The 23917-nt window shown below is 36.5% G+C and overlaps 1 pseudogene; it reads right to left on the reverse strand.

The window, feature by feature from the left end:
- Positions 1-332: 332 nt before the first annotated feature.
- LOC127216308 (hsc70-interacting protein-like) overlaps positions 333-23917 on the reverse strand; it is a 100983-nt pseudogene continuing 77398 nt past the window's right edge.

Raw genomic sequence — 23917 nt, forward strand, 5'->3', positions numbered from 1 at the left:
GTTTTATTTGCTTTACACTAACAAATCTTTATTTCCATTCATGAGAGCAGTAAGTCAACCATATTCAGCTTCCTTGCCCAGTATTTCAAACGAAAAACACAAGAATGTTAGTAAAGAAAATTGTAGATATTAACACTCCCTAAATTTTTAAAAAATATGTTGAAGATTGAAAAAGTTTTTAAAGTTTGTAATTCCTAATAGGAAAACATTATCTGAATGAAGACCCTAATGGCAAACCTCTGTATAACACTTCAGTCGCATTTGATGAAGAAAGTAAGGGATAATCTCTGAAGCACCCCAGCTCTCCAGATGAGGTCAGAGGTAACCTGGTTTGTACTATTGGAACATCCAGTAAGTGAGCTAAGCTGCTCCTCATTCAGCATTGTTATGACATTATGCTTGACCTCCAAACTTGAGTGACAATTTACTGATGGGTTTCATAACTTTTGGGTTGCTCTGACATTTGACGTATTTGCTGGGATCTGGGCTATATCCTGGAAAGCCAACATGACTTCTGGATCCTGCATGACCACAAGAACCTCTGGGTCACTGAGGATTTCATTGAATCCAGGCATCCCTGCCATTCCAGGCTTGCCTCTTCCCACACCAGGCACTCCTCCAGGAAAATTACCATGCACTCCTCCAGGAAAACCACGTGGAAAAGAGCCATACTGAGCTTCAGACTGTCTCCTGACTTCTTCCCTTTGGGCTCTCTCATGCTCCTCTAGAGCCTTCTTTACCCTTTATACTCTTTCTTTTATCTCTGCTCTTCACGTTTGCATTCATATTTTCTCTGATGTTCAGCTTTTTTTTTTTTTTTTTTTTTTGCCCGAGGCTGAACTTCTCTCAGCACTGCACTGGCGTGCTCATCATAATTCAGTTTACAGGCAAGGGCGAGGTCATCAGAAGCTTCTTCCCAGTGACCCAGGAGTCTGTGTGCTTTCCCTCACTACTTGTATGGCTGATCAGAATCAGGATTTATTTCAATGGCTCTGTCACAGTCTCCAATGGCAGCATTTGATTTCTGTAATTTGACGAAATCACTGGCTCTAACGGCATACAGAATAGCCAAATGAGGATTTAGCTTGATGGAAGAAGTCAATGGCTTTCTGCAGCTCACTATTCATTAAGGGCTTCAGTGGCAGCCCCTTTCTTTTCATTTGCTTGATCCATCATCGCCACAGTTATCTCTGCATTTTCATCTCCCATTTCTTGAGGGGCAACAGTGTCTGGCTCAATTACACAGTCATTGTCAATGTCTAGATGGCTCATCCATCTTTATGTTTTCCTCTGTCTTATTATTTCATTTTTCTTCCTTGACATTGTCTCCTGGCTTGGCTTTATGAGTAGCAGATGGTACTTTACACGCCTCCCCCATGCTCTCCACCCACCTGTGGGCAGAACGCACAGATCCTGCTTACACATCTTCACAAAGGCCTAAGCTCTTACTTTGTGGGGATCCACGGTCAGGAGGCAGGAGGCTGGAAGCTGGAAGCTGGAAGTGGTGGGAGGCAGTAGAGGCTCAAGGCCAGGCCTGGGGGTGGCTAAATCAAAAAAAAAAAAAAAAAAAAAAAAAAAAAACTTTTAACTATATAAAATATTACATTTATTTTAAGGTAAAATGTACAATTATTGGAAAATTGAAATGAAACATAAAGTGATACTTTAAATATCAACTTCTATGGTGTTGCATTATATAAATGCATCAAGGACAACATTAAAAGCTCTGAATTTAATCTTGTCAAAATATATTTTGTTGAAAATAACAGTAAAAGATCATGTAACCATTAATCATGCTCAAGTGATTCCTGGATTACTTAAATGAACTACCAATAAGAGATAGACTTTGATATCGTGCTAAACTTATGATTACAAGTCCATTTGATATTTTTTTCTCTATTCTATGTTCATTGAGGAATGCAAATCAGGAAGTACATTGAACTCTATATCTGGAACAAGACATCAGGTGGCTTTCCTAGAAAGCCACAAAACCGACACAAAATACAGATTGCATGAGAAGAAATCAAAGATGACTAGGATATGCCTTAAAAGCCATCTCCCATTTTCTCTCCATGATGTGAACTCTTTAGCTATATTCTGTCCAAGATGTCAAGAAATTTAGAACACTGAGTAGAATTTTTCCTCTTCCCACTATTCAACAGACCCAGTACCTATTGTCTCTAAACTATCAGTTTCCTTATGCTTAAATCCTATACTTACTTTCTATATCAAAAGAAATTGTGATTGTCTTAGAATGTCTCAACAACATTCAGAGACCATTCTATCTACCTTACTTATCTGAGGCAGAAGAACTGCCTGTGTTAAATCAATAAATAATCTTACAGGGTTATATTTAGTATCAGAACAACAGGTGGAGTAGTATTACAACTAAGAAATAAAATACAGCACTTAAAATTCAAATAAAAGGCATATTCAATTACTTGTCAATTAATATTATTCTGTTTTAAGTCTTGTTGCCCCTGGCTAAAATATTTCCTAGATATTCTAATCACTGCAGAAAATAAAAATCCATTTGGTTTCCCCAAAATTCAAGAGAAACAGTAAAACAGATGGGATGAAATATCTATAAATTTATGCTTCATAAAATGTATAAATTAAAAGTAAAATTCTATATAATAGATATTTGGAACAATAAGCAATCCTGCTAGCTAAATACTTAACTGAAAGAGCTGAAAAAAATGGAGCAAATAGGAGTTTTTACAGTATCCCTATATTACTCTAATCCACATCATGGTCAAATGAAATCCAATGAATTCTTTGCTTTATTTATATGATGTTTTAGAATGTTGTAAGTATGTACATATTTAATGAAGTATTGTCAGGACAATAAAAACTACATATATCAGTCTATGAAAATCATAATTAGTATTTCCAAAGTAAATGCCCATTTTTATTACACTATTTAAGAGCTTTATCATAAATAGTTTTATTTTGGTGAATGAAGCTATGAAAATTAAAGTGTAGTTACTTGGAAAGCACTGAATGTTAATATAAAATACAAATATAAATAATATAATTCTGTATACTAATTCTATCAAGAAAGAAGTTGTTCTTTGCTAAGATGACATTGTATAACTCCCCATCCTTAAAAAGTATATCAAATTTACAATTCTTAAAAACAAAACAACCAAACCAAACCAAACCAAAACAAAACAAAATACACAAACCACTGGTTCTATTCATCCCGTTGTTTTCAAGGTCTTCGGTTTTGGGATAGAGTTAGAAATGCATTAAAATTATCAGTGGTTATAAAAATTTGTTAGGATAGTAAGTAAAGTTCTAGATGCTTTGCTGAGAGGTTTTCATTTAGGCTGAACAACAGTGGAAATATACTTTTGGGTAGGGGGGGTTTCTCTTCAAATCACATCAATCTGGAAGTACAAGAAATTAGAATGAAAATTTGAGAACAAATTGATTTATATAGTGAGTGTCTCTAAAACATGAATAATTACAAACATATAAATCATTACTTGTTCCAGGATGCCTAGATTCCCCTATAGTACTCTTGCTTTTCTGTAGCTGGAGTTTCTTCTCTTACTGGTACCACTGCCCTTCAGCCCAAAGGAGCAAGCTCCATTCTCTGATCGCCAAACAAGGTTTATTAGTTCAAGCAAGGTATCACCACACTTTCTATGAGGGGCAAAGGATATAGTTTACACCCGCTACTACCTCCCAAGTCTGGGACATGGTGAGGGAAAGAGTAGTTGGAACTTTCATAGATTTACTTAACTTGCATTGAGAAGAACATACTGCTAAATTGTAAGTATTACTGGGGTACATAGTTGGGTACATCTGCAAATTTGAGGAGATAAACTAATGGCAGATGTATATATTGTGTTATGTATTGGTCCTTCTATTTTGGAAAGTCATACAATAAATGTGGTGACACAAGGAAAGGAAAATGAGTCTTCTGAACTTTGAAGAGTCACAGTGAGAAAAATCACTTGATATAGTCAACTGTCTTCAGTAAAACCAGTGACAGTATTAGCAAGGACAACGGTTCTTGTGCATCTCATGTTCTTACATAAACCTAGTCAAAAGTTCTGTCATAAACACAAGGCCATACTTTGAGGCAAAGTGTAGTCTTTCCTAAGGTTTCATCTTTTCTATTCCTCCTTTCCTTCCTTCCTTCCTTCCTTCCTTCCATCATTTCCTTTCCTTTCCTTCCTTATTTCTTTTAGTCCTTTTCTTTATCCTCCACCTCCCTCTCTTCCTCCTCCTTCTAGATATTTTTCTTCATGTGTTCTCTAAAAATGCAGAAGAACTGAAGTTATAGACATTTGCCACCATACCTGACTTCTATGTGTGTTCTAGATTACTCATGTCCACACATATTTTCAGCAAGCCCTTCACATTCTGAGCCATCTCCTTGCCTTAGCTTATACTTATGGCCTGTGGAATCTTTAACAAGGTAGTAATCTTCTGGGAATAGCAGGGACAATATTGATAGAGGTGGAACCCCTGATCTAAGTCTTCCACACAGGCACCTAGAATGTGAAAGGACACCATGGCATACCTAGTATGTAACTGAACATTGATGGACCATTCAGAACAAATCACCATGAACTGGGTGCTGTGGAAACTGCCAAGACAGAGCAGCTGGGATTTGTCACAATATCTGACTCAGGACATGAGATAAAGGAAATTATACTGGCTTCAAAAGACTAAATTTGAAGTAGTTGGTTTTGCAACAATGATTGCAGAAACAAAGCTCTGTTTTACAATTGATGATATGCTCATTTTTCAACTGACTACCCTAGCTATACAGGATCATAGCAATGATATCTGTACCTGATGCTTTAATACACTGTGCATTAACTACAACTTTTATGGGTCAAGAGTCTTACAATAGAATAGCTGAGTATATTTTCTGGATCTCATAAAGCTGTAAGCAAGATGTCACTAGAATGCTGAACTCATTTGAAAGTCAAATGCAGAAGTTGTTTCTCTTTTGTCTGTCTCCCCTATTCTCTCTCTCTCTCTCTCTCTGTGTGTGTGTGTGTGTGTTTGTGTGTGTGTGTGTGCGTGTGTGTGTGTAGAAATCTGCCATGGGACAAGTGAAGTAGTTGAAGATATTAAAATATTAATCCAAATTTTTCATCTTGTATGAGCCAGAGACACTAACTTTTGGCCACCACTTACATCATCTAGACTGCCCATGAGCTTTTGGGATTCTCCTTCCTTTAGGCCCCATCTTGCCACAGGAACACAATTATTATAGGCATGCTTTAATATATATATATATATATATATATATATATATATATGTAGTGAGGTAGTCCTTCTGTAGCACTGACCACGCCCATTGGGGGGGTGGAGCGATGGGCGGAGGTGACCTGAGGAAGGAGGTCGGAGGGGGCCAGGAAGGCGCTCTCTCTTTCTGGCGTGACTCGGACAGGAGAGGATCGGGTTGAATTTCCTGGTGTTCATCTGTCTAGGTTGTAAGTTATTTCTCCCTGAATAAACATCTATTCGGCCTATTTGTTTATCCTGATCCTTATTTACTGCAATATCAGAGGATCGGGTTGAATTTCCTGGTGTTCATCTGTCTAGGTTGTAAGTTATTTCTCCCTGAATAAACATCTATTCGGCCTATTTGTTTATCCTGATCCTTATTTACCGCAATATATATATATATATATATATATATATATATATATTCTTTTTATGTGGGTTCTGAGTATTTAAGCTTTATACACTGAGTCATCTCTTCGGGCTTTGGAAGGACCTCTTTTCCAGCTCACAATGTGGAAAAAGGAAGATATTAGCAGAAATTCACCCTCAGTTTTCCCCATGTAGACCTTCTTTATATGGCCTTTGGCTTTCTAAAGACATGTAGATAGTAATAGTACATCAAGATATTCTTTGTACTCATGGCACAAACAGCCCTAATTGCAATTCTGTCATTTCGCAAAAAGCAAGTAACAATTTCTGTTGGTTCTCTAGGCAGAGAGTAAAGCAAAGCCATTAGCACAAGTGATAGGGATGATGAGAGTAATCTAGGGTCTGTTTGTGTACTACCTTACCCACATCCTTCTTTTGTATCGTTATTGATGTGACAACAAGGCATTACTGAAGCCATTAGACAATATCTACTTGGTGACTTGTTGATAGTATCTGGACATGTAGGCACAGAGAATACTGTCCACTGACAGCAAACAGAAGAGGGTATTAGACATTTCCAGTTCAGTGATTCATTGTGATACTATACTGTGAGACTAATGAAACTGTCAACACATATATTATAGAGTTGCTTCATTTGCTTCATGACTTGAGAAATTCCAGTATTTACAAGAACTATATTAGTTTCATTATTAAGGACTCTCCTAGGAACCCAAGAACATATCACAATTCAAATCCTCTAAATATTCTAAAATTTCGATATGAACATAAAAGAAAACATTCAAGAAAGTTAGTATTCTCTTAAGAGAGTAAAAGATATATATAATAGTTTTTAAAAGCTGGTTAGGAAATTAATAAGAGCTATCACTTGCCAAGTGTTGAAATATGAGAGTTTTCAGATGTTTTGCAGATACATGTCACACTGAGTGTGCTCTTTGCACAAACGCAATTTAATTGAACATCTTCAAGTGTGACAAACTTGCTTCAGTGTATTTGTCTAGACACTGCAATGAGCCAGGTAGTGTACAGAAATATATGACTTTTATTCTATTTATACATATTTTACATGTATAAGAATTTTCCTGAATATATGTCTCTGAAGCTCCTGTGAGTAGTGTCTGAAGAGGCAAGAAAAATTTGTCAAATCCCATTGTACTGGAGTCACAATCAGCTGTTTGCAAACATGTGGTACTGGTAATAAACCCTAGTTCTTTGTAGGGGCTATCAATGCTCTTAACCTCTGAGCCATATCTTTATGGCTCACAATTATGTCTTGGGACTCTCAAAGAGAGGTTGCAAAGAAAGATCATTCATGTTGTAGCTTTTCTTTAGGAAAATCAAACGAATGTATACATTTCAGAAAAAAACTACTTATCTTTGTGAATATACTTCTTTTTTATCTTTCTGTTGACATCTTTATTGATTCTCATTTTATTTCTTTTTTTTAAATTTTATATATTGATCCCAGTTCTCACTCCGTCCCTCTACCCTCTCTCCCACCCTCTCAACCATCTATCATGGTTAAATCAGGATCAGGATAAACAAATAGGCCGAATAGATGTTTATTCAGGGAGAAATAACTTACAACCTAGACAGATGAACACCAGGAAATTCAACCGGATGCTCTCCTGTCCGAGTCATGCCAGCAAGAGATTTTTCAGGCTCTCACTCCGACCTCCTTCCCCAGCTCACTTCCGCCCATGGCTCCACCCCCAAATGGGCGTGGTCAGTGCCACAGAAGGACTATCTCACTACAATTTTCCTTTTAGTATAAAGAAAAGATTTAGGCTTAATACAAAACTATATACAAAACAGTGAATAACACGTGTGCTCTAAGAAAAGGAAAATCAAGAACAAAATGTCCTACATATCTAGTCCTAGGGTGAAGGCATAATGGAGTTACAATAGAGTTGTCCTAAGCTGGAAAACATAAGTCTAGTACCTAATATATCTAACTAGAAAGAGAGAATAATAGTTGTGACAGTTTAATCTTTAACCTCATCAAGACCTGAGAAGGAAAATAACAATACTAGAGTAGACAGGAAGTGCGGATGGACAACTTCCAAAAGGTGTAGCAAGGACAGAAACAGCAAGCCACCTGGACAGTCACCCTAGGTCTCATAGCAACGTTGGTACACCCAGTTTTGGCTAAGGCCAAGAGAACTTGACAGACCACAACAGCAGGGAGGTAGAATGGCTGTCTTACCCTGACTTGGCAAGGTCAAGCAGTCTTTTATATTTGTCTCCTGTAAGCACATAAGACTGCATGTCCAAATCAGTGGTCAAGGTGGGGGCAATTCTTTGCCCAACAAGCAATTAGCTGAGGCGAGAGTGAACTCCAGCAGGAACACCAACAGTGTCCAACATATTTTCGGGAAAGTGCACGGTGCTGTCAGGAGCAACAGTGTCTCATGTCAATGGAATACTAATATTAAAACATTTAAATGCATGTTCTGCATGTCTATGAAGTGATTGAAGATTAAGCATCTATATCTGACTAATATCATAGGTACAGGAAACATGCGTGAAGATAATCTGTAATACTCAGAAACTTAGCTAAAAACTGATTAAAACTTCCCTGAGTAAAGCAGGAACAAATACTTAAACTATATATATATATATATATATATATATATATATATATATATATCCCTAAAATAGAGGTAGAGTAGAAATGTCAAGACAAGAGGTAGAACTATAAAGAGCAGTATGATAAATATCCCAAATTGTTATCAATATACAAATGTCTTGAATACAAGAAAAGTATACATACATAGAACATGGTAAAAATAATGTGCATAAAACATCATAAGTGGAAAGATTTAACACAATATAACAAAATATAAACTTAATTTTACATAGCTTACCACATATAAGAATACATAACAATGTAAGCTGTAAAATACTATCTCATTCTTACTCAAATTCACAAGAAAATAGGCTAATCTACCTATATCCCATCTAAACCATACCTTTCCCAACCATTCCTTATTACTGTCTAAAAGATAAACCCGAGTGTAAGCATCACCTTCTGTACCCAACCCTTCTGACACCAGATATCGCGGTTAAATAAGGATCAGGATAAGCAAATAGGCCGAACAGATGTTTATTCAGGGAGAAATAACTTACAACAACCCGATGCTCTCCTGTCTGAGTCATGCCAGCAAGAGCTTTTCCAGGCTCTCCCTCCGACCTCCTTCCCCAGCTCACTTCATCCCATGGCTCCACCCCCAAATGGGCGTGGTCAGTGCCACAGAAGGACTATCTCACTACACCCATCCACAATCCCCTCCCTTTCCACCCCCTCCACATGTAGAGTGATGCCTTTCAGGAGGGGTCATTTAAATCTGTCAAGTCATTTGGAGTTGGGACTCGGCCTTCTCTTCTGTCTCTAGGTTAAGGGAGTATCACTCCATGGGGGATGTGCTCCCAGCGTCCCTTTGTCCACCAAGGATATATCCTGGTTTCACTGTCCAAGGTCCCTTAGACTGCCCAGGCCTTCTAGCTGAGACCCATGTTCAGGGGGTCTGAGTCAGTCCAATGCTGAATTCCCAGCTATCAGTTTTGCTGCCCATTAGCTCCTCCTTGTTCAGGTCAGCTGTCTCTATATGTTTCTGCAGCCTGATCTTGTCCTCCCTCTCTGCATCTGGATTCAGTTCAGCTCAGTGTTTAGTTGTGGGTGTTTGCATCTGTTTCCATCAGCTACTACATGAGGACTTTATAATGGTGGATAAGTTAGTCATCGATCTCATTATCAGGGATAGGCATTTATGGTAGGCTTTCCACTGTTGCTCAAATTTTAAGTTGAGGTCAGTCTTGTAGGTCTCTGAACATTTCTCTAGGTTCAGTTTTCTCTTCAAACCTATAATAGCTCCCTCTTCTTTGCTCTCTCTCTCTCTCTCTCTGTCTCTCTGTCTCTGTCTCTGTCTCTCTCTCTCTCTCTCTCTCTCCTGTTTCTCCCCAGACTCAATCTTCCAAGTCCTACGTGCTTCCCTATCTACTCACTGCCCCCCCTCCCCATATGCTCAGGAAATCTTGTCCCTTTCCCCTTCTGTGAGGCACCTTATATGAATCTCTTAGAATCCTCCTTGAATTCTAGTTTCTCTGGATTTATACCTAAAATCCATATATGACTGAGTACATACCATGTTTCTCTTTTTGTGGCTGGGTAATCTCATTCAGGAATGTTTCTTCAAGTTCTATCTACTTGTTTGTGAATTTCAAGATTCCATTGTTTTTTGTTTTTTTTTTCCCCCACAGAGTAGTATTCTATTGTGTAAATGTGGCACATCTTCAGTAGAGGGATATCTAGTTTGCTTCCAGATTCTTGCTATTATGAATAATGTTGCTATGAACAAAATTGAGCACATGTCTTTGTTGCATGGATGTGGATCATTTGGGTATATGCCTAATAGGGGGATTGTCAGTTCCTGTGGTAGACTGATTCCCATTTTCCTGAGGAACAGCGATATTGTATTTCAAAATGGCTGTACAAGTTAGCACTCCAACCAGCAGTGGAGGAGTGTTCCCCTTTCTCCACATCCTTTACTGAATAAGTTGTCATTGTTGTTTCTAATTTTAGCCATTTGGCAGGAGTAAGATGGTATCTCAAAGTTGTTTTGATTTTCATTTCCCTGATACCTAAGGATGTTGAGCACTTTCTGAAGTGTCTTTCATCCTTTTTGATTTCCTCTATTGAAAGTTATCAATTCAATTCTGTACCCCATTTTTTAAATAGGTTGTTTTTGGTATTTTGTTGACTAGTTTCTTGAGTTCTTTGTTTATTTTGGATGTTGGTGAAGATCTTTTCCCAGTCTGTGGGCTACCATTTGGTCTCATTAACTGTGCCCTTTGTCTTACAGAAGCTTCTCAGTTTCAGAAGGTCCCAGTTATTATTTGTCCATCTCAGTGTCTGTACTACTGGAATTATGTTCAAGAAGCTGCTTCCTGTACCAATTTGTTCAAGGGTTCCCTCCCTTCCTCCTTCCCTTTCCTATCCCCCTCCCTCCCCCATCCCTTCCCCTTTCTGCTCCCTGGGCAGGGAGAGGCCTTCCTTGGGGGAATCTTCAAAGTCTGTCATATCATTTGGAGCAGGCCCTAGACCCCCCCCCCATGTGTCTAGGCTGAGAGGTGGTATACTAGGGATAAATACTGATCCACTACCAGAGGTCCCATAGACTGCCAAGTCCTGCTAACTAACACCCATGTTCAGGTGGTCTGGGTCATTACTATGCTGTTTTCCAAGATATCAGACTGGTGTTCATGAGCTTCCCCTTGTTCAGGTCAGCTCCTAATGTCCATCATTAAGTGTTAATTTCAGTATTGTATAACTTTAGTCATTGCTTTGTCACCAGTAGAAAAATAATTACCCTTAATAGTTTCACATAACAAACTGAACTTATTATTATTAAAGAAATCTACTATGATTATTTGATGAAATTTCAATGTATCACAGTCTAAGAGACTTTCTTTGAGTAGAAATTGAAAGAAAAATGTAGCACAATTTTTCCACTGAAGAATTTTATATGCACAAAACTATGAAGTTACACTGTCACTCTGAAAAAAATATTTATGACAACAATATACATTATTTGGTGTATATTTGTCACAAATAAAATTTCCGTTTCTTGGCTTTATGAGTACACTTAATTCTCCAAGTTAAATCAGGAGAAAGCTGACAATATAATTTAATGTATTAATGTATTAATGATATTATTTTGTCCTAAAGGCCTCAAATCAATTTATATTCTCTTCCAAAGGACATCCCCTGTGATGTATCTTGTCATTGTGTACCTTTGAGTATTTTTTAATTATGATATTTTAAAGATTTATAGAGTCTCCAGGATATGCAGCATTGAGTAACTTACCCAAGAAAAGTGTAGATTCCATTTACATTTTTCTGTCTTTGTCTGTCACTTTCATCAACTGTGAAAGCAATTTAGAATACAATGGATGTTAGAGAATGAGTGGGATAGTACTGTCTTTTATAACTTAAACACCTAGCTTAAAATAGCCTGAACACAGTAGCAAAAAGTGGTTGAATTCACAAAAGACATGAATATGAATGCCAATCACAAATTATAACCAGCAGGCAAGTGTCTAACTACATAGCCATGTAAATCACTGTTCAGTGCACTGTGTAAGCCCAGTTCTCCCCTACCATATTAAGTGCAGAGAAGCCACTGAGAGGTCAATTAAAGTTGAATAACTAAGCCCCAGCCCAGCACTTTTAAGGGATCAGGGTTATAGTTTACAACATATTAAAAGCAGTTCATTAAACAATTTAGAGAAATGGCTCAGAGTTTTGTTGGTAGCTATTAGTAACACTAACTGTGAAAGCAGCTGCTTGATTTAATTGGCAAACACTTGTTCTTTTCATTTCTAAGCAAAATTAGCACCTACATTCTTGCCAGTAAATTAGACATTGTCCCTGTTCTGAAATGAGCACCACTAACTACTGACTGTAAGTCTAGAAGACAACCTACAAACTTGCCTACTCTTACTCACACATCTCTGTAAAGCATGGAGAATACAAGGAAATAATATAGCTTTGACATAGGTAGCTCCTTCATAAATGTCACAGTGTTTTGATAAATCCAAGATTTAATGAACCCTCAGCTGTTAAGTTGAATTGAGTTTCAACATGCACTACTATGTAGATTTGCTAGGTAATATATACATAGGACTGATTTTGAAATTATACAAGTCATAGTTTTGTTTATATGGATTTCTTAAACCTGGAACAGTATAACTTTTATTTGTTAATAACATCAATAGATTAACAAAACAAGAATTTTTTGATGTTTAGTAACAAAATGGTCACTGGTGTTTTGCAGTCATGTACCCATACAAAAGCATTCACATACTGACACACATACAACACTATTATAATACAATTTTAATCTAATAAACATTAAGTTTGTGAACAAAATTAAGAGAAGTTATTAAATGATTACTCTCAAGTTATTTGCACCTGTATTGAACTTGTTCCCTAACCTGAGACAATGTGTCTATAGAATGATTCCTGAAAGTCAGTTTGGAAAAAAAGGAGATAACATATGTCTTGATAAGAAGGTCAGAACTGAAGTTCTAAAATAATTTCAGAGACCGCAATTCAAATATAAATCCCTTAATATAGACCAGCATTAAAATTAAGCCATGAGTGCTTATATTAAATTTTTATTCAAGCAACATGTTTTTATATATGTTCTTTTCTTCTTGAGAAGTGTTAGCTTCCCCACACAAGCGTTTTGATTTTCTTTCCATCATGCAATTAAGTGAGACAAGTGTGGGAATTGATTCAGTCTTGTCAGAAACAGGGATGATAATACAGCTGCAGGGCCTGGGCCTGTGACTACATACTAATACTATCCATTGGGAGTAATGTGGTTAATTGTTTCATTTTTCCTTTATATATACAAAAAATAGTTCTACCAGGTCAGTGAGTTCATTTGTCTTTCCATTACTGCTAATGTGCCATGAGGTGAAAAAATTCATATTAGTCTTTTGAAGTAAACAATAGCCTATGCATGATACATCCACACTTTTTTCTTCTTTCTTGGTATTGGGGATTAAAATTGATGCCCAATGTTTCCTAGAAAAGTTCTCCTATCACTGATCCATAACCTCATTTTATTTATAAGCTTTTCATTCTGAGATAGGGTCTTGCTGAGCTGTTCGGGGAGTCTATGAGTTTAATGCTTGTCAGTCTCCTGAGTACCTGGAATAACAGCCATGTACCACCAGCCTTGTCTCTAAACATGTGATTGATGCTTTGATTAAACACCCTGCTTTTCCCAAGTTTTTTATTGGTGGAATCAATTAAACATCTTCTTTGTAGTCTAATGTTTTGTCAGTCATTCTAAATTTCTCTCTGAAAAGTCACAACTTTTCATTGAAATATATTCCCTGTGGTCCAAATATTAACTTATGATTCTTATTTGCTATTTTTTTGGCCAGTTACACCTTCACTCAATCACCACTATTAATCATTTCTCCCTCCATTTTATATGGTGCATCTGCATTGATTTCTTTTTACTATTTTACACAATTGTACTTCATATTTTCCTCAATTATAAATAAAATATCTTTTAATTGTTCTACAGTTTATAATTTATAATTAGTGCCATAATTAAAACATTTTTAATCCAATTATTTATGCTAGTGCTCCTCATGAAAACATGGGTTTCTAGGAGGAGGAAATGTGTCTGTGGGTTGTCATCTTTTAGGTTTCAAGGGACCAAGCTGGGGCCCTAGTGGCTTTCTATCTTTCTGCTGCCTGCAGATCCAGGTATAGAACTATTAATTTCCTCTCCAGAACCATATCTTCCTATGTACTGCCATGCTTCGCATCATGATGATAAGGACTTATCCTCTGACCTATAAGCAAGCTCCAATTTAATGCTTTCCTTTATAAATTTGCCATGGTCATGGTTCATCTTCACAGCAATAGAATACTGATTAGCATACACATATTATTCATGCATTATGCACACTCAAAGTACTGCAATTATAATATTGTGATGTATAGACTATCAGTTACACTATCAAGGACTCAGAAAATATATATTCTCCAAGTTAGCTTTTATCAATTTTGCTATCGCTCCAAAGAAGAAGTAGATGATTTTATGCATTTTAACAACAGTCATTCTTTCTTTGGTACTAATCAGTATAAATTTTTCCTAATGTCCACTTTATTTTACATTTATACTTATAGGCAAAGAAAATATGTAATTTCATAAAGAGATGAAGTTGAAGTTCTATGGTATTTATGCTTACAAAAGCACATTATTGATTATCTATATACACCTCCAGAGAAGATAGGAAATGAAGAGGATCCTAAGAGAGACTCAGAGAAGGGGAAAAGGACAAGAGATCCTGAGAAAATTTGGAGTAAATGGGGTGGGTTGGAGGGAGGTAGGAGAAAGAGAAGGGGAGAAGAAAAGGGGGAGGAGAACATGAGGGATCAAGAAGATTGAGTTGGGGGAAAAACAGAGGTGAACAAGAAAGAGATACCATAATAGAGAGATCCCTTATAGGTTTAAAGAGAAATCTGGCACTAGGGAAACAACCAGAGATCCACATTGATAACTGCTACTAAGAATCTTAGCAATAGTGGGGAGGCTACCTTAAATGCCCTTTCCTATAATGAGATTGATGACTACCTAAAATGCCATCCTAGAGCCTTCATCCAGTAGGTGATGGAAGTAGAAGCAGAGATTCATAGCTAAGCACTGAATTCAGTTAAGAGGGAGGAGCGATGAGCAAAAGGGTCAAGACCATGTTGGGGAAGCCCACAGAAACAGCTGACCTGAGAAAGCAGGTTCTCAAGGACTCTAGTCTGAGACCTGGGAAACCAGAATAGGACTGAACTAGGTCCCCAGAATGTGGGTGTCAGCTACAAGACCTGTGGGCAATCTATGGGGCCTATGGCAGTGGAACGAGTATTTATCCTTTGTATACTAAGAGACTTTGGGAACCCATTTCCCATGGAGGGATAATCTCTCAACCTAGATACAGGGGGTTGGCCTAGGCCCTGCTCCAATTTATGTGACAGACATTGATTATTCCCTAGGGGAGGCCTTGCCCTCCCTGAGGTGTGAATCCTGGATGGAATGGTGGGGGGGGGGGTCAGTGGTCGGATATGGGAGAAAGGGAAGAGAGGGAATTGGAATTAGTATGTAAAATAAGATTGTTTCTAATTTAAATATACATATATACATACATACCTGCTACCAAACACCTAAATGGTGTTTATGATCAGCTAATAGCATGCTTCTTGGTAGTGTCATGGTCCTAGAAATTCCATAGAGTTGTGCCAATAAACATGGCTCCAGCCAATACCTTCACCAGAAAGCTAGACTCTCAAGAAGTAAAAAAATAGGTGGACATGCTGTTCAGCAGATTGAAGACTCATGTGGTCAGAAAAAGAGACATATATTTTTAAATACTTCAAAGGCCTATATAATATGACAATAAAATGTTTTAATAACATTAAGGATTTTCAGGACAATGAGATATTTCTCACTAATTTACTTCAAAAATGGATGATGGGTATTGAAGAACCTCCATTTGGTGTTTGTTTACATTGTAACAAATCTTGCCATTTTTCTCAACAGCTTACTAGACAAGCAGGATGCAAGGAAAGCATTTCTAAACTTAGCCCAAACAAGGAAGAGCAGTTCTTCAAAATTCCTGCTTCACAGAAAAGTCTGCCTGATATTCTAAGACTTTAGGTCAAGGACAGATGACATATGCGCTTCAGGGGAAATGTGGGTGACTACCAAGGCAGACAGCCTTCATTATCATTTGTATTTTTAGAAGATTTTTGCTTTGAACTCTGCGTTTACTCAGATAAGACATCCTTCTTTGGACTTGCTGTAGTTGAAGATGGGGTAGTACACTTTTTATTGTTAACAAATTCAGAAGAAAAACCTACAAAATGGGTATAATGTATATAAGGTTGAGGGACATGGAAGCTTAAATTATTTATTGAAGAAAATGTTTTGATGTCTAAAAAGATAAATGTAGGATGGTAATTCAAGTTTAGGTGCTAATCTTTAAATTCATCAAGATATATAATATATTTTGCAAATATGCCAAATAAAAAAAGGACTAGACAATGTGAATGCAGTTCTTACCTGGTAGTTGTTCTTATGGTATGTAGTTTTACTTTATTAGCCTTAAAACCTTTCCTTTTTTTTAGACAAAAGGGGGAAATGTGAAGTATTTGTACACTGTGTGAAAATGTATTGCTGTGATTGGTGTAATAAAAACCTGAATGAATGGCCAATAGCTAGCAGAAGGTATAGACAGAACTTCTGGGCATAGAGATAACTCTGAGAAGGATAAGGAAGTAGCGTGGGCAGTATGGAGAAATGAGATAATGAGCCATATGACATAAAGCAGATTAGAATGAATGGATTAATTTATGGTATAAGTGCTAGTGGGACAATCTTAAACTAAGGAAGTACTTTCATAAGTCTCAATGTCATCTACTTATGAACTGATGGTTCTAAGAAAAGTACTAGCAAAAATAAATAAATTAACTGATTAAACAGGGGAAGAGAATGTCAATATCATCTAAATGGGTAAGTATAGAATACTAACATTATTTAATGAAGTAACTTTTATGCATTTCTGAAATAATAAATCTAGTACTTATTTTTTAAAATATGAATGTGTACTGTAACTTTTGGGAAAGTGTAAACACGACTTCCAGAGCCAAAGTACAAAATATAACATAACATGTTATTAGCAGCCTAGCAGGGCCTTCAATTTTTCTTGATTTAATTTTGGTTTTTGAGATAGGTTTATACACTGTAGCCAAGATTTGGCTTATGACTGTCATCCATGTTTCCCTTGATTCTTTAGATATCCTACTGCCTATGAGACTCCAATGCAGACATATGATGCTTCAAAATTTTGTTCTATCACAGTTTAAAATGAGTATATCTTTGCATTGTAACTACAATGATAGGAAGATGAATGGGCATAGTCATGAACCTATTTCCAAAGATGGCACAGAGCACATGGCAAATCCTATTTCTTTTCTTTTTTTTTTCTTTCTTTCTTTCTTTTTTTTTTTGTTATTTTCTTTTTCTTTTTTTCTTCTTATTTTACATATCAATCCTAGTTCCCTCTCCTTTGCTCCCTCCCTTCCTCCTTCCTTCCCATTCTCCCTTCTTCCCATTCCCCCTGCCCCCCCACCACTACCCTCCCATCTCATTCCCTGCCACACTCCACAGGGCAAATCCTCTATCTGCTCTTCCCCCTTTCATTGTTTCCAATGTTTTAAATGGCCACTGCAAACTGCTTCTAACATTTAAAATACTCAACACACCTTATCCACTCTTTAAATTAACCTAATATTACTGCCCTAAAATTGACTGAGAACACAAAAGCAATTCTTAAATGATCACTTACCCAAATATCTCTAAGTATCTATGGACAAGTTTGTATACGATGATAATGGAATCATTGCAAACTGACCATGTGTCAAAAAGAAATGGAAGACATACTAGTGGCTTTTCTTAAAGCTCCAGAAGGCATCCTCAAAGCATCTTTAGGGGCATTTGTGATGAAAGCATGCCCTCAGCATTATCATATTTTCTGCTGAATAATTTTGCTTACTTGAATTAGTAGCCATCCAAATTCAAAATCACATTAGAAAGATCATTCATCATGACTGAGTTGGACTCATTCAGAGATGCTTGGGATGATTCAACACACAAATCAAAGAATATTTATTATCTACCACATAAGAAGACCCAAATGTAGAAATCAAATCATCAGTAAATGTGGTAGCTACAGGAAAGGTTCTTTCAAAATTTCAATAACTCTTCATAATAAAAGCCATGGACAGGCAAGTGATGGAAGGGACATATTTCCACTAAAATTGCTGTTTACAACATAGATATAGCCAATATTATGGTAAATTAAGAAAACCTCAAACATTTGCACTATAATCAGGAAACAGAAAACAATGTCCACTCTTTATCAATGTACTACCTAAATTCCTAGCAACAGATGGAGCTACAATGTACATGGACTTTTAGTATTAGGAAAGCTACTTTTGTTGATGCTAAGGATTGATGATAGTACAACTATTTACATTGAAAGACTGTATTTAAGAAACTGACATATTCCAGATTTATCCCAGTATCTGTGCCATAGCATTATTACACTTTTTCATGGAAGGAGATGTAAAATGGCAGATACTAATTTATTTTCTCAAATTAGTAAACAAATAGAAAAAATGGAATAAAGATCACAACTGAAGTATATTTGTTCCATAGTAATAATAAGTTGTGTTATGTTAAGGAGGTTGAATTTTATGTCAAAAGTAGTTGGAAGTATTTGATAATATCTGCAATAGACATGACACAAGAGTTTGAAACGTATTTTGGTATTCATAATAGGGCTATCAACCTGTTTTTGAAATTTATGTGAATATGTATGTGAAGACAGAAAGAGAACAGACTGAATACAGTGAAGCTGATGAGAATTTGGAATCTTAGTATTTGAGGGATGATTTCATATGGAGTGAAATGTAATCAAGTACAATATTCAAGTATTCAGAAACCTACATAGTCTAAGTACCAATCAATCAGATTGAAGGTCAGATCAATCAACTTAGACAACAGCTGCTTTACCAGAAATAGGCTGGACTGGCTTGTTATCCACCCACATAAAAGGAATGTGCAAAAAGTGTGAAGCTCCTGTTTCTATCTTACATGAATGAGCAGGCAGCTATCTAGGATTTATGAAAAGGTATAGTGTGGTGCTGAATTATAATGTGTTTGCATTTCCTTAACAAAATAAATATTTTTGCATTCTTCACATAAAGAAAATTAGGAGCTTTTGTGCTATGTTCATAATAGTGGAATTATGATTGCAAATTCAAAATAACAAATTGGTTTCAACTCACCAGTAGAAAATTAATATTTATTATTTCAGTATTATTATTTTATTCATGACATGCATATTTAAAATAAAAAATAGTAAATCTTTATCAAGCCCATTATAAATTATATATACCACAGAAGACTAATTATGGAAAAATAATTAATTTGGACTAACGGTGTCTTACACGATAAAATAGACGTGACTTTATTATGCTATACAGGTAAATCCTTTAACAAAACATTGTAAGCTGACATGCAGCTGCATGCAATAGTTGAATAGTCAAGTCTTGAATAGTCAAGTAAGTAAACACATAATAAATGAAATATATTCAATGAATAGTGTGTTTTGAGATTGCTAACTCTCTTCAACCTATCCAAGATAAGTTTGGTTTTATTTAGACACAATAATTTCACAATCAGTGCCCTCATTCCCTATACCTCCCATCCTCACATCCTGCTCACCAACCCCCCGAAACCCACATGGCACCCACTCCTGAAGCACAGTAAGGGATTCAGCAAAGTCTGTCTTTGCCTATACCCTCCCCCATGTATCTGGGTTGAAATATCACTCCATAGGGAATGAGCTCCCAAAGTCCATTTTTTCTTACTATTTTTAATTATTTTTTCTTAATTTACATATCAATACCAGTTCACTCACATTCACATCTGCACACCAAAATACCCTCCTATCTGTTCATTACCCACTCCAGGAGGGTGAGGCCTTCCAGGAGAGATCATCAATATCTGTAAAGTCATTTGAAGTAGACCTAGGCACTCCCTCTTGTCTCTAGGTTGAAGGAGTATCCCTCGATGACAAATGTGATCTCAAAGTCTTTTCATGTACCAGTGATACATCCTGATTCTACTGTCAGATGTCCTATAGATTGTAAAGGCCTTCCTATAGAGACCCAAGGTCAGTGGATCTGAAATGGTCCATTGCTGCTCAGTCCCTTAGACTGCTCAGTCCTGGCTGAGACCCATATTCAAGGGGATCTGAGTCAGTCCCATGCTGGCTTCCCAGCTATCAGTCTAGTGGCCATTAGCTCCTCCTTGTTCAGGTAAGCTGTCTGTATGTGTTTCTGCTGCATGGTCTTGTCCTCTCCATCTGCATCTGGGTTCTAGTTTGACTTAGTGTTTATGTATGGGTGTTTGATCCTGTTTCCAACAGGCATTAGTTGAGGGCTCCATGGAGAAGTTAGTTGTTGGTCTCACTCTCCGGGAAGGGCATTTATGATAGCCTTTCCATGGAAGCTCAAATTGTTAGTTGGCACTGATATCCAAAGTGGCTCTTCAAGTTTGCTCTCCCAGCAGCAGTGGAAGAGTGTTCCCCTTTCTCCACATCCTCTCCAGGATAAGCTGCCATTGATGTTTCTAATTTTAGCCATTCTGACAGTAGTAAGATGGTATCTCAGAGCTGTTTGATTTGCATTTCCCTTAGGCTAAGGAGGTTGAGCACTTTCTTAAGTGTCTTTTCAGCCATTTAGGTTTCCTCTATGGAAGAATTATCTATTTAGTTCTGTACTAAACTTTTTAATTGGATGATTTGGTGTTTTGGTGACTATTTTCTTGAGTTCATTGTATATTTTGGAGATGAACCCTATGTCAGATGTGGGGTTGGTGAAGATCTTTTCCCAGTCTGTGGACTGTCATTCACTGTGGCCTTTGCCTTACAGAAGCTTCTCATTTTCAGGAGGTCCCATTGATTAATTGTTGATATCAGTGTCTGTGCTACTGGTGTTATATCCAGGAAGTAGTCTCCTGCAAGAATTTGTTCAAGCATACCTCCTACTTTATCTTCTAAGAAGTTAAGTGAGGCTGGATTTATGTTGGGGGTCTTTGATCCATTTGAACTTACATATTGTGCATTGCAATAGACAGGTATCTATCTTTAGTATTTTACATACTATCATCAAGGTATGCCAGCACCATTTTTTGAAGATGCTTTACTACTTCCATTGTGAAATTTTAACTGTTTGGTCAAATATCAGGTGTTCATAGTTGTATGGGTTAATATCAGGATTTTCAAATTGATTCCATTTGTCTACCTGTCTATTTTCATGCCAATACTAACCCATTTTCAGGACTGAACCTCTATACAAGAGCTTGATGTCAGGGATGGTATTGCTCCTGAAATTCCTTTATTGTACAGGGTTGTTTTGACTATACTTGGTCTGGTTTTTCATATAAAGTTGATTATTATCCTTTCATGGTAAGTGAAGAATTGTGCTGGGACTTGGAAGGGGATTGCATTGAATCTGTAGATTGGTTTTGGCAAGATAGCCATTTTACTATGTTTATCCTACCTATCTAAGAGCATGGGAGAGCTTTCCATTTTTGGTTTCTATTTTAATTTCTTTCAAAAGATGCAAATTTCTTGCTATATTGATATTTCACTTGTTTAGTTAATATTACCCCAAGATATTTTAGGTTGTTTGTGTCTATTATAAAGGTGTAATTTCTCTGATTTCTTTTTCAGTCCCTTTATCATCTGTATATAATAGATATATAGTAGAGCTACTGATTTTTATTTTTTTAGTAAAACCCATATCCTGGCACTTTGCTGAAGGTGTTTATCATGTGTAGGAGTTCCTGGTATGTTTTTGGGGGTCACTTATGTAAACTGTCATATCATCTGCATATAATGAAAGTTTGATTTCTTCCTTTAAATTTTTATCCCCTTGAACTACTTTTGTTGTCATAATGTTCTAATTTGAAGTTCAGGTATAATATTGAAGAGATATGGAGAAAGAGGGCAGCCTTTTCTTGTTCCTGATTTTGGAGAAATTGCAGTAAGCTTCTCTCCATTCAGTTTTATGTTGGCTATTGGTTTACTGTATATTGCTTTTATTATGTTTAGGTATGTTCCTGTTATCCATGATCTCTCCAAGACCTATATCATGAAAGGGTGTAGAATTTTGTCAATGGCTTTTTCAGCATCAAAGGAGATCATGTGGATTTTCTTTTTCAGTTTTTTATACGGTGGAACACATTGATACAGTCTCTTATGTTGAACTATCCCTGCATCCCTGGGATGAAGCCTACTTGGTCATGTGGATGATTTCTCTGAGGTTTTCTTGGATTTGATTTGCCAGTAGTATTTTATTGAGTATTATTGCATTAATGTTCATGAGGGATATTGGTCTGTAGTTCTCTTTCTTAGTTGTGTCTTTGTATGGCTTGAGTACCAAGGTAATTGTATACTTGTAATAAAGTTTGGTAATGAACCCTCTGCTTCTCTTGAAGTGGAACAATTTGAGTAGTATTGGTATTAACTATTTGAATTCATGGTAGAATTCTGCACTGAAGCCATCTGGCCCAGGGCTTTTTTGTAATTAATTTGTTTGTTTGGAAAGGTTTTGATGACTGCTTGCATTTCCTAAGGGGTTATGGATCTATTTAAATTGTTTATCTGATCTTGATTTAATTTTGGTAAGTTATATCTATTCAGAAAATTGTCCATTTCCTTTAAATTTTTGAATTTTGTGGAGTACAGATTTTTAAAGTGTGACATGAAGACTCTGGATTTCCTCAGTGTCAGTTGTTATGTCCCCATTTTCATTTCTGAATTTGAAGATTTACATATTCTCTGCCTGCTTTTTGGTTAGTTTGGATAAGAGTTTGTCTATGTTTTTGATTTTCTGGAAGAACCAACTCTTTGTTACATTGATTCTTTGTATTGTTTTCCTAGGTTCTACTTTATTGACCATCTTCTCCTCCGTGGGGAGTTGGCTTCTTTTTGTTCTAGAGCTTTCAGGTGTGCTGTTAAATCTCTAATGTGACTATCCTCTGTTTTCTTCATATGGGTACGTAGTGCAATCAACGTTCCTCTTAGAATTGCTTTCAAAGTGTCCCATGTGTTTGGATATCTTGTGTCTTCATTCTCATTGAATTCTAGGAAGTATTTCATTTCTTCCTGTTTTTCTTCCTTGACCCAGGAATGGTGCGATTGCAAATGGTTCACTTTCCATGAGTTTGTAGGGTTTCTGCAATTTGTGTTGTTGTTGAATTCCAACTTTAAAGCATGGTGGTTTTTTAAGATACAGGTGACTATTCTATTTTTTTTTTTTTTTTGTATCTGTTGAAGTTGTTGAGTTGCCAAGAATGTGGGTGATTTTAGAAAAGATTCTATGTGGAGCTGAGAAGAAGTTATATTCTTTTGTGTATGAAATATCCTATAGATATCTGTTAATCACAATTGGGCCATAATGTCTGCTAGTTCTTTTGTTTGTTTGTTAATTTTCTGTCCCTTGGTCCTGTCTAATGGTCTCAAAGTCCATTCAGACAGGGCATACTGCAAGGCAATGGAAACACAGGGAATATTGTTATTATTCAATTTCCTGGGTTTCTTACTTCTAGGGCTACTTTCTTACACTAGCATAAAAATAAGTTATGAAAACATAAAAAAACTCTCATTTATGATGGGAAGTTTAATTGGTATAATTTATTTTGAGATAAATTATCAAAAGTTATCTTCTAAGATTAAGTTTCATTCATTTGTCCATACATTCATACGCATGTGTATGTTTCATGAGTGTGTGTCTGTGTAAATGAACACCTAATTTGGCTCTAATAGTATGCATATAGAAATCAGAGATCAAATAACTAGAGTCTAATTTCTCCTTTTACTTTGAATAGATGAGATCAAAATACTGTTAGGCCATACAAATATATGTACTCCCATATTTGCTAAGAGCAGTCTATCAGTGAATGTCATTCACATTTTTCAGTACATAAAATCTCAAAAACATATCTGTATAGGCAACAACAAATAATATGTTTGAATGTCCTAGCACCAGTACATAGGGAAACAGGAGCACCAATAAAAATCATGAGCTAACACTGTTTGAATTGTTTCTTACAATATTTGG

The sequence above is a fragment of the Phodopus roborovskii genome, unplaced genomic scaffold (genome assembly GCF_943737965.1).
Source record: "Phodopus roborovskii unplaced genomic scaffold, PHOROB, whole genome shotgun sequence".
In the NCBI taxonomy this organism is placed as follows: domain Eukaryota; kingdom Metazoa; phylum Chordata; class Mammalia; order Rodentia; family Cricetidae; genus Phodopus; species Phodopus roborovskii.